This window comes from Dendropsophus ebraccatus, chromosome 7, assembly GCF_027789765.1.
Source record: "Dendropsophus ebraccatus isolate aDenEbr1 chromosome 7, aDenEbr1.pat, whole genome shotgun sequence".
Lineage (NCBI taxonomy): Eukaryota > Metazoa > Chordata > Amphibia > Anura > Hylidae > Dendropsophus > Dendropsophus ebraccatus.
Genome location: NC_091460.1, coordinates 141242384 through 141258935, shown reverse-complemented (window position 1 = coordinate 141258935; position 16552 = coordinate 141242384).

Below are 16552 nucleotides of genomic sequence, written 5' to 3'. Positions count from 1 at the left end.
TGAGCAATGTCAGTGTTTGCTTGCAACTCTTTCCCCGCTCGCTGCCGGCGCTATTGCATGCGCTGGCAGCGAGCGGGTGAATACGGGGGTGGGGGTGGGGGATAAGTGCGGGGAGCTGCATGGGGGCTGCCCAGGTGATCGCTAGATTGCTGCTATATTAGTAGTTTGTCTTTAACATGTTGAATGATCATTGTCTCCCATCACACATGACAATTATCGGCTGTAACAGCCGATATCGGACGAATATGGCCGATAATCGTTTAGTTTAATAGGGCTTTAAGTTAGTAGTGCAGCCACTCTGATCATGCAATAAGATCCGTCTTTCCCTCTCTGCGGGGTAGGCGGCTGCCACTGGGGCCCCCTATGAGTCATGGGCAGCCGACTACCCTGCCCAATGCAAAAGAAGGCTCTGATTAGGACATATACGTAATGAAGGTGGATGAAAATAGATTAAGCAATCAGTTTATAGACTAGATATCAGGCATTGTACAAGCATGTTACTAACATCCCCAATAGATGCTACATGGAATGGAAATGAAAAGAGATGGAAATTATATTTTGGCGATATGGAAAGTAAAGCAGCAGCGTGCCGGCTAACATGATCTGACTTGTGCTTCCGTACAGAACGCCGTTCCTGGGATGGCATAAAGACACAGCATCATTTTCTAATGTGATTTTGTAAATAGTGCTGTTAATGCGCATAGGTTTGTGCAAAATAGGATCCCACCGGCAGCCTAAACCACGGCTGCTGAGATTGTAGAATTTAATTTGCCACCTGTGGTACAGGGAGATGAGGTGACTCGCCCAAGGTCACGGAAAACCTGTCTAGCAGTCAGGATTTCTTGTTTCACAGTAAGAAATTTGCAGTATCTGTCATCATATCTGACCTATACAAATGTAAATACCTAAGCTGCGGGGACAGATTTCCTACAGCAGAGGAGTCCGGGATTAAGAAGCAATTGTGTTGCTAAATTGGTTAGAGGAGGCCTGCAACAAGGGTAATACTGCCTGGAATAGCCGGCTGCTAGATGGCTCATTATGGGCGTCCAGCCTGCTATCGATTACGATGACCCCACCTCCAAACCCCAACGGAGATCAGAAACTTGACAGATTTGTGTTTTTCTTTTTGTGTCTTAAGAAATGAAATTCTAATAAGAGAAGAATACCTGTAGAATTATAAGATTTGAGCGAGCGGGACGGCTTGTGTACGGCGAATGGAAAATTACCGGCTTAATTATATTATTTTAGAACGCTCGGAATTGTGCGTGTTATTTCCCAGTGCAAATATAACAATTTAAAACACATTAGCAGTCTACTCGCTGCATTAAGGTTATTACCTGCAATGTATCTAATGTTTAGCTATGCTACACTCATCAAATCTATGACTCCATTTTTGAGAAGGCTTTTTTTTTTTAAAATATATATTGATGCTGAGAGTAAAGAGACTCTGTCAGCAGGTTTATGGTGTCCTATCTAAGGGTAAGTGGACAGTGGCAGAATGATGTTTCACTTAAATTGTTCCGTGCAGCTGATTCTGAGATAACACGGATAATAAGTAGTCCTCTCCATTATGTGCATGAGCACAGTAGTCCGGGATATTCATGAGAAGCAGAAAACTCCGCCCACCAGCTGCTAATTGTCAGTTATCTATCCATGCTGTGTGTAGACAGCCAACTGTCAATCAGCAGCTGGAGGGTGAGGGGAGGGGTGCGGCAAGAATCCTATTCTCCTGCATATTAGGAGAACGGCTGAACAGAATGATGTAAGTAATACCGATCTGTTCAGCAATTTTGTCACTAATTTATGCTGCCCTTATTTAAAGGAGAAGTCCCAAGAAATTTTTTATTAAAGTATTGTAATTCCGCCCCAAACGTTAAACAAATCACCAATATATTGGTGATAACATGGTGATGTCACTTCCTGGATAACATGGTGATGTAACTTCCTGGATAACATGGTGATGTCACTTCCTGGATAACATGGTGATGTCACTTCCTGGATAACATGGTGATGTCACTTCCTGGATAACATGGTGATGTCACTTCCTGGATAACATAGTGATGTCACTTCCTGGATAAAATGGTGATGTCACTTCCTGGATAATATGGTGATGTCACTTCCTGAATAACAAGGTGATGTCACTTCCTGGATAAAATGGTGATGTCACAACCCCAATCCCAGAGCTGTGCGGGCTGTGGCTGCTGAAGAGGATGATGGCAGGGGATGCTCAGTGTCCCTCCAGTGCCCTGTGTCCCTCAGTGTCCCCCTGCCATCATCCTCTCTAGCAGCCACAGCCCACACAGCTCTGGGAGTCGTGTCGTGATATCACCATGTTATCCAGGAAGTGACATCACCATGTTATCCAGGAAGTGACATCACCATGTTATCCAGGAAGTGACGTCACCATGTTATCCAGGAAGTGAAGCCTTGATGCAGTAGTAAGTGCAGGGAAAAAAGCACTTTATAAGCATTTCCCGTAATAAGTGTATATTGGGGATTTGTATAACTTTTGGGGAGCAATACAATACTTTAATAAACATTGTTGCCTGATTTTTCCTTTAAGGCGGCATAAACCTAGAGACAGATTCCCTTTAAACTTCTTAGGCTTTAGAAGTAAACCCACATAAAAGGACTGATTCTCATTATGATCAGTTAAATCCGATGTACTGTACCACAGAAGAAGTGGGCGTAATATGGAATAAGTATGATAAATGTTTCTCTTTTACCTGCCAGCGTTCACTGTATGAAATGTTTGAGCTTGAAAAGTTCCCCAATTGTTTGCTTCTGACACTTGTGCGGTACAGACACACTGCATGGAGCTCGTGGTCTCTTCTATTAGACGGTGAACTGATGATTAAATCCAGATTGCATCCACCTGCCCGGCCCGCTCTTTGGCCAGATCCCCAAAAGTGACACAATCATTTACACAGGAATCGGTAGCAGAGCGACTAAGTGATGCAAAGCCTCCCCTAGGATATGACAGCTCTCTGCTGAGGGATTGAATGCACAGAACATTAGCATTCCTTCTGCTGTGCCACTGCTCAATGGCATCAGTGTTTTCTGTGTGAAGCACCTTGAAAGGCAAATGAAAACACCCACAGAAGACAGGTAGAAGATTTCAAATGAATATTTCAAAGCTAGACCAGATGGTTGCATCAAGAACATATGAGATAGATGGAGAAAAAAAATGGAGATGAAAGTCACAATGGCAACAAGAAAGAAGGGAATCTAAAATACACAGATATCTCGTAAGACAGACTTCCTGGGACAGAGCGAGGGCGCAGATTGCAAATGGGGTCGTCTATATACCTCCAGCTTCTCAATATATATATATATATATATATATATATATAAATAAATAAATATATATATATATATATATATATATATATATATATATATATATATATATATATATATTATAGAGGTGGATAAAGGATATCTATCCACAATGCATGTCATTATGTCCTAGACCTACTATTATCCATTTCACACTTTATTAGAGGAAAAAAAATTGCAACCAGAATACAATATTCTATTGTGCTAAATATAGAAGGCAACATTCACCAATGGTGGCAGTATAGATTATAAAGGGTGTAAAAGGGGTACACCAATGGAAATATTTTTCTTTCAAATCAAAGTTATATAAATTTGTAATTTACTTCTATTAAAAAAAAAAATCTCCATTCTTCCAGTACTTATCAGTTGCTGTATGCCCTGCAGGAAGTGGTATATTCTTTTCAGTCTGACACAGTGCCACCTCTGTCCATGTCAGGAAGTGTCCAGAGCAGCAGCAAATCCCCATAGAAAACCTCTCCTGCTCTGGGCAGTTCCTGACATGGACAGAGGTGGCAGCAGAGAGCACTGTGTCAGACTGGAGAGAATACACCACTTCCTGCAGGACATTCAATAGCTGATAAGTACTGGAATACTTGAAATTTTGTAATAGAAGTAAATTAGAAATCTCTGAAGAACCACTTTAATATTTACCAGAGTAATGTATCCTGATTGTGTTTTTAACTGTATCGCTCAGTTTATTTTTTCTCTAATAAAGTGTGAAATTCAGAATATTAGTAGATGGGAAACATATTCCTATTATTGACTGTCCTTCGGTAGTTTGCAGAAGATTACACTATCTTGTATACAATACTTAAAAAACTCAGTCCGGAACCCATTGCTTCAAAACACCCGGGTAGAGGTGGGTAAAAATGGTATAAAACGGCCTGGTAAGTGGATGTTCTTGTTTTCACCCACCTCCTCCAGGGGCGTCTCTCATCCACAGTTCTCCTTTAACAAGTATAACAGGACTGTACTAAAGATGATGAAGGCTCATAAAGGGGTACACTGGATTTTTTTTCATGAGACGTCACAACATTATACAGATTTGGGGGTGGGACTTTATTTATACCTCCACCCCCTATAGATATGCATGGGTCTCTACTATTCCTCCATATAGCTCTGATTTCACATTGACACATTGAAGGGGTACTCCAGTGAAAATCTTTTTATTTCAAATCAACTGATATCAGAAAGTTATATAGATTTGTAATTTACTTCTTTTAGAAAATGTTGTCTTACCATACTTATCAGCTGCTGTATGTCCTGCAGGAACTGTTGTTTTATTTTCAGTGCTCTCTGCTGACATCTCTGGCCGAGACAGGAACTCTCCACAGCAGGAGAGGTTTTCTATGGGGATTCATAGAATACCGAGACAAAGTTCCTGTCTCGGCCAGAGATGTCAGCAGAGAGCACTGTGTCAGACTGAAAATAAAACAACACTTCCTGCAGGACATACAGCAGATAATAAGTATGGGAAGACTTGAGATTTTCTAATAGAAGTAAATTACAAATCTATACAACTTCCTGGCATCAGTTGATTTGAAAGAAAAAGATTTTCGCTGGACAACCCCTTTAAGACTTTTTTTTTTTTTTTTGCACAGTTCTATATAAAAATAATTCTCCCTGGAATAGTCAATTGGCTGTGGTGCAATGCTAAAAAATGTCTGGAGTGGAGCCAGAAGTCAGGAACAAAGACATTGGTCATCACTTAGAAAATAGTCCTGATGCCATAAGTCAAAGGAGAAGATAAAGATGGAGTCAAAAGACTAAAGCCAAGAGTCTAAAGCAGGAGGGAGTGCAAGAAATGACAGGCAACAATCAAGAAGATGAAGGCACAATATAGAGACAAGGCCAGTGTGAGGGGAAAAAAGACGAGGAGAAGAACAAGTTTACAAGCGTGTACCCTGATATACAGACAGCACTGACAGGAAGGATCTCACTGTAATAAACTGCCGGGAGCTGATGGCTGAGATAGAAGAGCTCTGACAGGGAGAAGAGAGGATGGGAACAGAGCAGGGACAGAGGAGCAACACAAGGGAGGAACAAAGGAGTTTCTTGTTTACTGCATGTGTAACAATAATCTGTCAAAATAAATAAATAAATAAAAATTTAATGAGGATATGCTGACCATAAAGCCAAAGGAGATGACCGAAGTCTCAATTAAAGGGGTACTCCAGAGAAAATCTTTTTCTGGTTTCAGAAAGTTATATAGATTTGTAATTTAATTCTATTCAGACATCTCAAGTCTTCCCATACTGATCAGCTGCTGTATGTCCTGCAGGAAATGTTTTCTTTTCAGCCTGACACAGTGCTCTCTGCTGACATCTCTGTCCATGTCAGGAACTGTCCAGAGCAGGAGAGGTTTTCTATGGGGATTTGCTGCTGTTCTGGACAGTTCCTGACATGGACAGAGGTGGCAGCAGAGAAATTATTCATTTTCTGTTGCCAACCTATTCTGTGTTTTAGAGAAACTCATAATCTAGTCCCACTTATTCTCAAATATTTACACACACACACACACACACACACACACACACACACACACACACACAGCAACCAATGCAGACATCAGAGAAACTTAAAGGGAATGTGTCAGATCTAGAGCTCCTTAGAACTGTTTGGCAAGGAGGCGGGGCTTAGCTGCTCAAGTGCCACAGCCTGGCACACCTCCTGGCACAACTTCTAATGCTTTCTGAGCTCTGTACATAGGTCATGGACGAGCTGGAATATGAGGGTGACCAACAATGCATGTGCCTGTGGCATTTGAGCAGCTATGCCCCACCTCCTTGATCGAGAAGCAAAAAGAAAATTTTATGATTTTACTTGTTTATCAGCCAGCATCAGTTTGTTTTTATACCCAGACAACTATCCATTGGTCTATACAGCGCTTGGCAGCATTACAGGGCATGTATCACCTACATTTTTTTACTGATTAGAGTCAGATATTAAAAGTTGTTTTTTTATTGCGACCTGTTTCTATTTTCTATTTTATTTTACTTTTTGTTTATTTTTTTATGGTGGCTGCCATCTTGTCTGAGCTCTTTTTAACAACATTTAGTCACATGCTTTACATCAAGACTCATGGACATAGACAATAGACAGACTCTGTAAATGTGAGATGAATGTGAAACATTACTGAGCGCGCTCTGTGACCTTTAAAGAGGTCATTCTACAGAGAACTGCTACTGTTTCCTCTACTGGTGTCACATGATGCTGCAATGCTGTACAGATCACTTTACAGCAGCCTCCTTTTATGACCACAGACACAACAGGAAGTCTCAGCTTTTTTTTTTTTAGCCCCAGTGGTGAGAATGAAAACGGCAACATTTTAAGATTTTTTTTTATAATATAGATAAGAAAAATGGAAAAGTAGAAACAAGGTTACCAAAAAATAATAAAAAAGAGACTCTGTCAGTAGGTTTATGGTGTCCTATCTCAGGGTAGCATAACCTAGTGACAGACAAGCTGAACAGAATGATGTATCACTTACATTGTTCTGTGCAGCTGATTCAGAGATCTCCTCCTGAATAACATGGACAATAAGTAGTCCTCTCCATTATGTGCATGAGCTCAGTAGTCCTGGATATTCATGAGAAGCAGAAAACTCCGCCCACCAGCTGCTGATTGGCAGTTGCTGTGTATAGGCAGCCAATTTTCAATCAGCTGGAGGGCAGGGGGAGGGGTGTGGCAAGAATCCTATTCCCCTGCATATTAGGAGAACAGCTGAACAGAATGATGTAAGTAATACATCGATCTGTTCAGCATTTCTCTCACTGGTTTATGCTGCCCTCATTTAAGGTGGAATAAATCTAGTGACAGATTCCCTTTAACATAAAAACATTCTTTAAACAATAATTCATTTTCTCATGACACATTCCCTTTAAATAGAGCTTACAGATTCCTTTTGAAATCCTCAGTGCAGGCGCTGCCCTCGGTCACCTCTAAATCCAGGACTTGTTTATTACTGATTATTATAGAAATATTATATCATCTTTTCTGATAAGATATTTGTTCTCTTATAACGTTATCATTATACCAGTATTGTACTTACATATGATCTAATATGTTTTTCTACTATTGCTTTTTTTTTCTATTTTTTTTTTCTACTATTTTTCTAAGAAAAACCAAGAGAGTCGAGCTATTTATAAGGAATAAATGAAAAAAAATGAACTTGCATAGAGTGTCACTATTATTTGTTTTAAATGATGTGCTTACTTCTAAAACAATTGTGCTGAGGGCATAGTCACCTGATATGATGGAAGGCGTCCTCGCTGCTCCGACATAAATCACTTCAATAACCTTTACAGGTTCTTGCCAAGAAGTCTGGGAGGGTGCCAATATGATACATCATTTTATAGTCTGTTTGGCATGGATGGATTGTCACTGATAAGTGTTGTATGCATTGATCTTATATCTCTATATCTTCAGCATTATTGCCTTGACCTGTAATTTGATTATAACAGGAATTCTTTTTTCCAGAGAGGATTTCAGAGAAATGACGATATCTCCATCATCATTGATCATACGCCATTGATTAAAATAGAGAGAGTGTCGGGAGGAGACTGGAAAAGAGAAGGTTCAGCTTTTTCTCTTCTCTCCTATTGTTTCTCTTACTTTCTTCTCCGTTGCTTTTCTTTTCTATGAGATGGCGATTGTAGTTTTACTTTACGTAGACGCCGCCATAATTACAAATACGATTTTGTTCAGTTTTTGTTCTGCTGCTAATACCACAAGGGTTAGGGTCCTATTACACAGGCTAACGATAAACGATCGCAAACGAGATTGTTTATCATTAACCTAAAATCGTTCACCATATTACACAGAAAGATTGTCGCTAGATACGATCGTTACTTCAATCGTTATTGCGATCGTTACTATGATGGTTTAAGGCCCTATTCCCCGGAACGATTATCAGCCGTATTTGGCCAATATCGGCCGTTACGGCAGATAATTGTCCCATGGAAAAGAAGGCACCGATCAGACGACATCGTTCATGTCGGCTGATCGTTGCAGTCGTTTGTTTTTCAACATGTTGAAAAACAAGCGACTGATATAGCAGCGATCTGCTGCCGTCACTCCATGGAAAAGGAACGGTGGCAGCAGATCGCCGCTTTCCTCTATGGGCTGCCCGGATGATCTAGCGATCACCCGGGCAGCCCCCCCGCCCCCCCCGGCCCCTTCCGCACTCACCTGCTCGCTGTTGCCGTGTGGAATAGCGTCCGCAGTGAGCGGGAAAGGAGGAGAAAACGAGCACTGACAGTGCTCGTTTGCTCCTCCAGTCGGGCCGTGGAATAGGGACTTTACTCCTTCTGAACGATTATCGTTGAAATTCGAACAATGTAATGATTTTTCGCACGATAATTGTCCCGTTTAATAGGGCCCTTACTTTCTCCACCATTGCCTTTCTTTTCCATAAGAAAGCGATTGAAGTGGTACTTTGCGTAAATGCCGCCATAAGTACAAATAATATTTTGTTCAGTGTTTACTTTTTTTTTCGTTGCTAATACTACTTATAATGTCCCGATTGGCACACATACTAAACAGCAAGGGCTACAGCTCCTTCCTTCTATTGTCAGTGCGTGTCAGGTCATACCATTGATGTCAGTAGTTCTGCCGTGTGCACTAGCTTTTGTTTGGGGTGTGCCAATGTAAGTTAACTTATCCCCTATTTACATTACACATCCGACTGACTACTGGGACCCAACAATAAGCAGCGGGTCCCTAGGCACACTGTTGTTTAGGAGCTTGTATGGGCCAATTTCCCTGTTCTCTGCAGCAGCACCGTCTTGTAATGACATACAACAGTAATCCATGACAGTATTGCTGCTGCTCTGGACAGTTCCTGACATGGACAGAGGTGGCAGCAGAGAGCACTGTGTCAGACTGAAAAGAAAACACCACTTCCTGCAGGACATACAGCAGCTGATGAGTACTTGGAGACTGGAGGTTTCATAAATAGAAGTAAATTACAAATCTGTATAACTTTCTAAAATCAGTTTTTTGCCTGAGTACACCTTTAAACCACATTTTTAAATGCATCCATGTTCTGACAACATTGTGTTGACAGCGGTTGCCTACAGAGTCCCAAAGCAGATGGATTAATTACCCCTTCCTGTCAGCACTCTGTATATATACGTTCCTGACTTCAAGGGCTTCTGATGTGTGTGGGACCGCTGCAGTGAGAGTGGTCCCGCACACATCAGTGTGTCTGGGGCCAAAGGTAATGAGAGGCAGCTGCTTCTCATTAACCCCTAAAACGCAGCAATCTATAGGGATCGCAGCAAGGGAACTCAGTGACAGAACAAAATTCATAAAGAGAAAAGGTCAGGGCACTCACCACTGGTTGTGATCTTTAACAAGTTGTGAGTGCCCTCATCTTTTTTCTTTATGAATTTTGTAAGTCGTTGTGAATCTAGTTTCGTAGTGAGCTCCAACCAGTGATCAGGATCTGAACCCCCATTCACCCGTGGGATCCTATATCGTGAGCTGAGACAGAGCAGTGCCGGTGACTATTTGTTTCCTGAAGTCAGTGACAGAACAAGCATCTGTCACTAAGTGATCGGGATCCCTGCTGCGGGGGTCCCGATCGCATGTACCGACAGGCGGGGGTAGGTCACTTACCTCTGTCCTGTCGGATGGGCAGATATAAAGTTTGCTCTCAGGCAGGCTCTATACATAGATCGCCGATAACACTGATATATGCTATGGCATGGCATAGATCAGTATATGCAATCTTGATATTGATTGCATGTTTTACAGTGATAGAAAAAAGTGTAATAAAAAAAAAGTGTAATAAAAAAACTTTTTAAGGGTGCGTTCACACCTACAGGATCTGCAGCTGATTTTCTGCAGCAGATTTCAGTTAAATAACTGAACACAGCATCAGATTTGATGCTGTGTTCAGTTATTTAACTGAAATCTGCTGCAGAAAATCAGCTGCAGATCCTGTAGGTGTGAACGCACCATAAAAGTATTAAAAAACCCTTATAAACCCCCTCCCAATAGAAGTTTAAAATACCCCCTTGCCCATTATAAAAATAAAACTATTAAAGAAAAAAAATAAATAAACATATTACATATTGTAGTTTGCGGCATTGTCCGATCTATTAAAATAAAACATTATTGTTCCCGCACGGTGAACGGCGCAAACAGGAAAAAAAACACACCAGGATTGCTGATTTTAATAAATTATATATCAGAAAAAAAAACTTAAAAAGCGATCAAAATTTTTCTGTTACACCAATATGATATTAATAAAAACTAAAGATCATGGCGCAAAAAATGACTCCCCAACCAGCCCTGTAGGTGGAAAAATAAAATAATAATGGCTCTTAGAAGGGGGGAGGAACATTGCATTAATTTGACCCGGACTTTTGTGCATCAAAGGGCTCAGTTTAGAAGGGGTTAAAACTACATAATAGGGGGAGCTGAGGCCCTTTTGTAGAATTGTTTTTTATCATTTCACTTTTCTTGTCACCTGTTTGGGCTACGGGAATGAAATGCAAACTTTTTCTCCCCTTCAGTTCTATCTGCTCCCTGCATGCAGTCTGCAGCCTCCTGGGAGGGAACAACCGATTCCCCAGATGCATTGAAATCACTAATCAGTTTATCTAATGATGACTTCAAAATCACCGAGTAAACAGCAGAAAAATGCAAACAAATCCAGCGTCGTTCTGCAACGAGCAAACAAAATAATCACTGGCAGATTTCCTAGAGCCAATAGTAAATAGACCCCCGTTCTTCTGTTTATATTGGCAAATTAAAATGGTTGAATAATTATTAGGTATTTCTTAGCACTGTCAATCAGTTTTACAGAGGATATTCTATTTCTAGTTTATGAGTACAACCTATCTCATCGTTCTTCTATGAATCTATAAAAATGCAATAACCTAATATCCTGGATATGTTCTGGTAATATCATAGAAAATAATACCCAAGGACAAACCTTGCATTCAAGTAAAACTTAAAGGGGTACTCTGGCGAAATCTTTTTCTTTCAAATCAACTGGTTTCAGAAAGTTATGTAGATTTGTCATTTCCTTCTATTTAAAAAATCTACAGTCTTCCAGCTGCTGTATGTCCTGCAGGAAGTGGTGTATTCTTTACAGTCTGACACAGTGCTCTCTGCTGCCTCCTCTGTCCAGAGCAGAAGAGGATTTCTATGGGGATTTTCTACTACTCTGGACAGATCCTGACATGGACAGAGGTGGCAGCAGAGAGCACTGTGTCAGACTGCAAAAAATACAACACTTCCTGAAGGACATATAGCAGCTGATAAGTATTGGAAGACTTGAGATTTCTAAATAGAAGTAAATCACAAATCTATATAACTTTCTGACATGAGTCGATTTCAAAGAAAAAGATTTTCACCGGAGTTCCCCTTTAAGGTTGACATACATTGGCACTAGGGATGGTCCGAACCAAGTTCGGTTCAGGTTCGGACGAACACGAACTCTTGGCAATGATTCCCGCTGTCTGCCCGCTCCATGGAGCGGATGGATCCAGCGGGAGGACCGCCTGGAAAACTGGAATACAGCCATAGCCATAGGCTATATCCTAGTTTTCCAGGCGGTCCTCCCACTGTATCTGCCCACTGCACGGAGCGGGCAGACAGCGGGAATCTGCTGCCGAGCGTTCGGGTTCATACGAACCCGAACCTCGGCAGGTTCGGATCATTCCTAGTTGGCACTATATAATAAAAGGAATAATATGGCATAACTTACAGAAATAGTTATTCTCTCGGCTTATGATCTATTGCTTCATCTGCATATTGAATATGCATTTCAGTTTAAGGAACCAGGTCATAAGAAGATATTAGTGAGCTGGACAAAGTTCAAAGAAAGGCTGGAATACAACGCTCTTTGGAGAATAGGAGCCAAATTCAAATGACAAGCAGAAGATTTGAGTTACGAGCAAAGGTCAATGAAACAAATTATATTTATTATAGAGAAAGGTTGCCTGGGGGGGGAGAAATTATTAGAAATGTAAATGATTCGTATAAAAATTGATGCTTTAAATGAGAAGTCTGGCGAAAAATTTTATTAAAGTATTGTATTGCCCCCTAAAAGTTATACAAATCACCAATATACACTTATTACGGGAAATGCTTATAAACTGCTTTTATCCCCCTCCCATCATTCTCTCCAGCAGCCACAGCCGCACAGCTCTGGCAGTTGGGTCGTAACATCACTATTTTATCCAGGAAGTGACATCACCATGTTATCCAGGAAGTGACATCACCATGTTTTCCAGGAAGTGACATCACCATGTTATCCAGGAAGTGACATCACCATGTTTTCCAGGAAGTGACATCACCATGTTATCCAGGAAGTAAAGCGTGATCATTGCCTTTTATTATACAAAGCGATTATCGGCTGCAATGGACGATACAACCAGTAATTGCTTTATGTAATAGGGCCTTAAAGGGGTACTCCAGGCTGGGGTTATTTTTCATGTATGGCCAGGGAGGGGGTGGATATAGAGGCCTACGGTCACCTGCACGGCTCCAGTGCTGGGTCCTGGATCTCGCTGCCCTGTTCTCCTGTCCCGCTGCCACTTCCTGGTTTGGCCTGTGGCTTGAGATGTGACGTCTCAAGGCAGCTCAGCCATTCAGCGGTCGTAGTGGGGTCCCGCCTCGGCCGCTGAATGGCTGAGCTGACTTGAGACGTCACGTCTCAAGCCACAGCTCAGATCAGGAAATGGCAGCCGAACGGGAGGACGGGACGGCGCAATCCGGGACCCAGCGCTGGAACAGGGGCGGCCTCTATATCCACCCCCTCCCGGGCCGTACGCTAAAAATAACCCCAGCCCGGAGTACCCCTTTAATCCCCCCCGAGATCTTTCCATTGTGTGGTCATATGGTCAGGAATTTCTTTTAACCCTTTCTATCTTTAGGTTATCATTACTCCATCATTATTGACTGTTTCTTTTTTTTGAAGACATCTCTGCCTGTCCTAAAACATAGGTTGGACGTCATTTTGACTAATGTCGTCAGGATCGGTTAGAATTGTGTTTTTACCTTTCTGCTTCACAATCCTCAGAAATGTTCTGTTCGTGAATACAGCGAACGTCTCCAGCTGTGTGAGCGCTGACTTATTTGTTTGGACACATCTACAAAGCACTTTCCCCCATGGCTGAAAAAGCAATCCTGCTAGCTGGCGTCTACATTTATTTATTTTTTTTTATTTAGACTTTTTTTTAATACTACCCGACCAACATACAGTACAGTTACACAAAGGTTAAACAATAAACAATGTTTTTTTTTTTTTATGCAAAGACACGTAAAAAAAAAAAACAAAAAGAAAAGAAGACAAAGGGTCAAAAAGGGTCAAAAATCTGAAACAAGAGCAATACTAGTGTCAGGTCAAGGTTAACACAGGAGATCATAGAACAAAAAATCACAAATGCAAGGGCCGAAGTCAGGAGAATCAAGCAGAAGGTCAATAACAAGAAGTCATAATGCAGCAAGGAAACACGGGTGTCAGCGGCACTCGATCAGTGACTGAGGCCCATTTATATCTCTCTGGCTGGGAGAACGTGGATTGGCCCCAATTGGCCCGACGCTCCACCCACCTCCACTGACTGACAGACCGTTTTGTCTACATGCCGGTCACCAAGGAAACCAGCAGTGAGGTAAGTTCATGACAATAGCAGTGCCGTGCTATCGATCAGTTATATCAGTGCTCTGCCAATACACTGTGCTTGAGGCAGACTATATCAGCAGATGATATGATAGCAGGCCTCTAGCTGCCATGGTAACTGATTGGCACCTAATGAGATGTTGTGGAGGTATCATTTGGGCATTGGACTGGTGCGGCTATTTTCAATGCACTTCTTAAAAAAAATATTAATTGTGTCTAATATTTTAATTATTAATTTTAAATTATTAATTGTGTCAATTTTTTTTGTGGAAATCAATAGTGCAAGCAATTTTAAGAACCTCTGTAATAGATTTTATTAGGCAAAAAAAGCATTTTTCTGTACTCAAAAAGCTGTTTTCTTACCTCCCCCTTCACTTCTTATCTGCTCATTATCAGGCAAAGCCGTCTTTATTACAGAGGAGCAAAGTGAAGACAGTTTTGAAAAGTCCATTATAACCTATGGGGGGGGAGGGGAGAAGAGGGTTGAGTGAGCAGGATGAGAAGACAAACAGCCCTGCTATTTGGAGACTAGGCACATAATGGGAGCTTTGGTTAGAGAAGATTGCAGGATGATGTGCTGTGCAGGGCTGCCTTTTCTCCTCTCCACCCTCATTCATCCCCCTCAACCCCTCCCCCTTCCATAGACCAGAATGGACACAGAAAATCATTTGTACTACTGATTTCTGCGAAAAAATTAAATAAAAATCCAATGAGACTTTAACTCCTTAAATGGCACATTCAATAATGATCACTCTATTTGCCGGCCCACTCATCCTAATGAATATTCATCTGGAGCTCTACAGTAATGAGTGCTGAGGTGATGTCACTTTGGTATATGCAGCAGTTAAAGGGGTACTCCAGCGGAAAATGTCAACCAGTGTCAGTAAGTGCCAGAGATTTGTAATTTACTTCTATTAAAGAAATCTCAAGTCTTCCAGTACTTATCAGCTGCTGTATGTCCTACATATCTATGTCTATGACACACAGCAGCTGATAAGTACTGGAGGACTCAAATTTTTTTTTAATAAAAGTAAATTACAAATCTCTGGCACTTACTGTTGATTTGGAAAGAAAATGGTGGAGTACCCCTTTAAGTCCGGATCATTGTGCATGGGTTGCCAAAGAAAAGACTGACTGTGTGTGTGTGCAATTACATGACAGACTATTATATTTATTACAGCCTCCCTTTCTCTGATGTTCCAAGCCAACAACCCTCCTCTCCCTTCATTGAAATAAAGTACAGGACACATTTCCCCTGTGAGCCTTATAATGTATTAGCAACAACATTTTTTTTCCCTCCAGTCCTGGTAATTTGCTGTAATGTATCAGCATTGGTGAAGGGAATCCGCTCTGATTAAAGGCTGAGCCGCACACCGAGAATTGTTTAGACTGGGAAGAACTGAAGCCAACTATCAGCTGCCAGACGTCCCAGGTCTCCGGATATCAATAAGAATATACTTACTTATCTATAGACATCAGCACGGAAATAGATATTTAATCTGATGAGTAATTGGATAATTTTTTTAGACTTTTTTTTTTTTTTTTTTTCAAAAAAATCCTTTGGTTTCATCAGTCCTATATTTTTGATAGCTCATTCTGTTCTCACATATATTGGAATCAGATATAGAGAGAAGAACAGATGCTCAGCTGTGTGCTAGTCCAGTGCTATCCTTGAATATTAATAAATAGAAACTATAAATGTGTGCATTATTAAAAACAGAGCTGGTTTTTGCAAAATAATACTATTGTAAACGGCCTCCGGGTGTAACAGTTCTACTGCTGGATATTCGGTTGCCATCTTGTTTGCTTCTCAATGTTAAAGTGTCACTGTTGTTTATTTATTTTTTTTTTTTGCAGAAATGAATAGTACGGGCGATTTTAAGAAACTTATAATTGGGTTTATAAGCCGAAAAATGCATTTTTATCATGAAAAAGCAGTTTGAAGCTCTCTCCCCCGTCTTCATGGTTCTCCTATGGAAAGGGGAGGGGTGGAGGGAGATGAGGCACAAAAACAGGACAACAAAGAGTTAATTTACAGCTACATCACCGGGCTATCTCCTCTGACAGTCAGCACTGACCTCTCTGACCTCTGAAAACCGGCTTTAACACAGCTCCAGCTGTGTAATCCTTTGTTCTCTGTTCTCTGCTGGCAACTAATCTCCCCCTCCCCTCTCCATAGAACAGACAGGGCCCAACTGATGTAAAAGAGTCAATATTTCCTGATAATGAGCAGTGACTGAGAGAGAGGAGGGGGAGGGGGGCTAAGGAAAGTCTTTTTGAATGCAGATAATGGCATATTTACCTAATAAACCCAATTACAGAGTTTCTTAAAATCGCCTGTACTGTTGATTTCTGCAAACAAACAAAAATTCTAATTTGCCACAAATGAGTTTAGCTGTGTGTCAAAAGATCACATTAAGGCTATGTTCACACAACGTCAAAAAAAGAGAAAAAGCGTCTGTCTTCTCTATTTAAAAAAAGTCCGTTATTGCCGCGATTTAATTGACTTCAATACGATGCATTGAAGTCAATGGAATGACAGACGTCCAATGCACACAGTGTATAAAATAACAG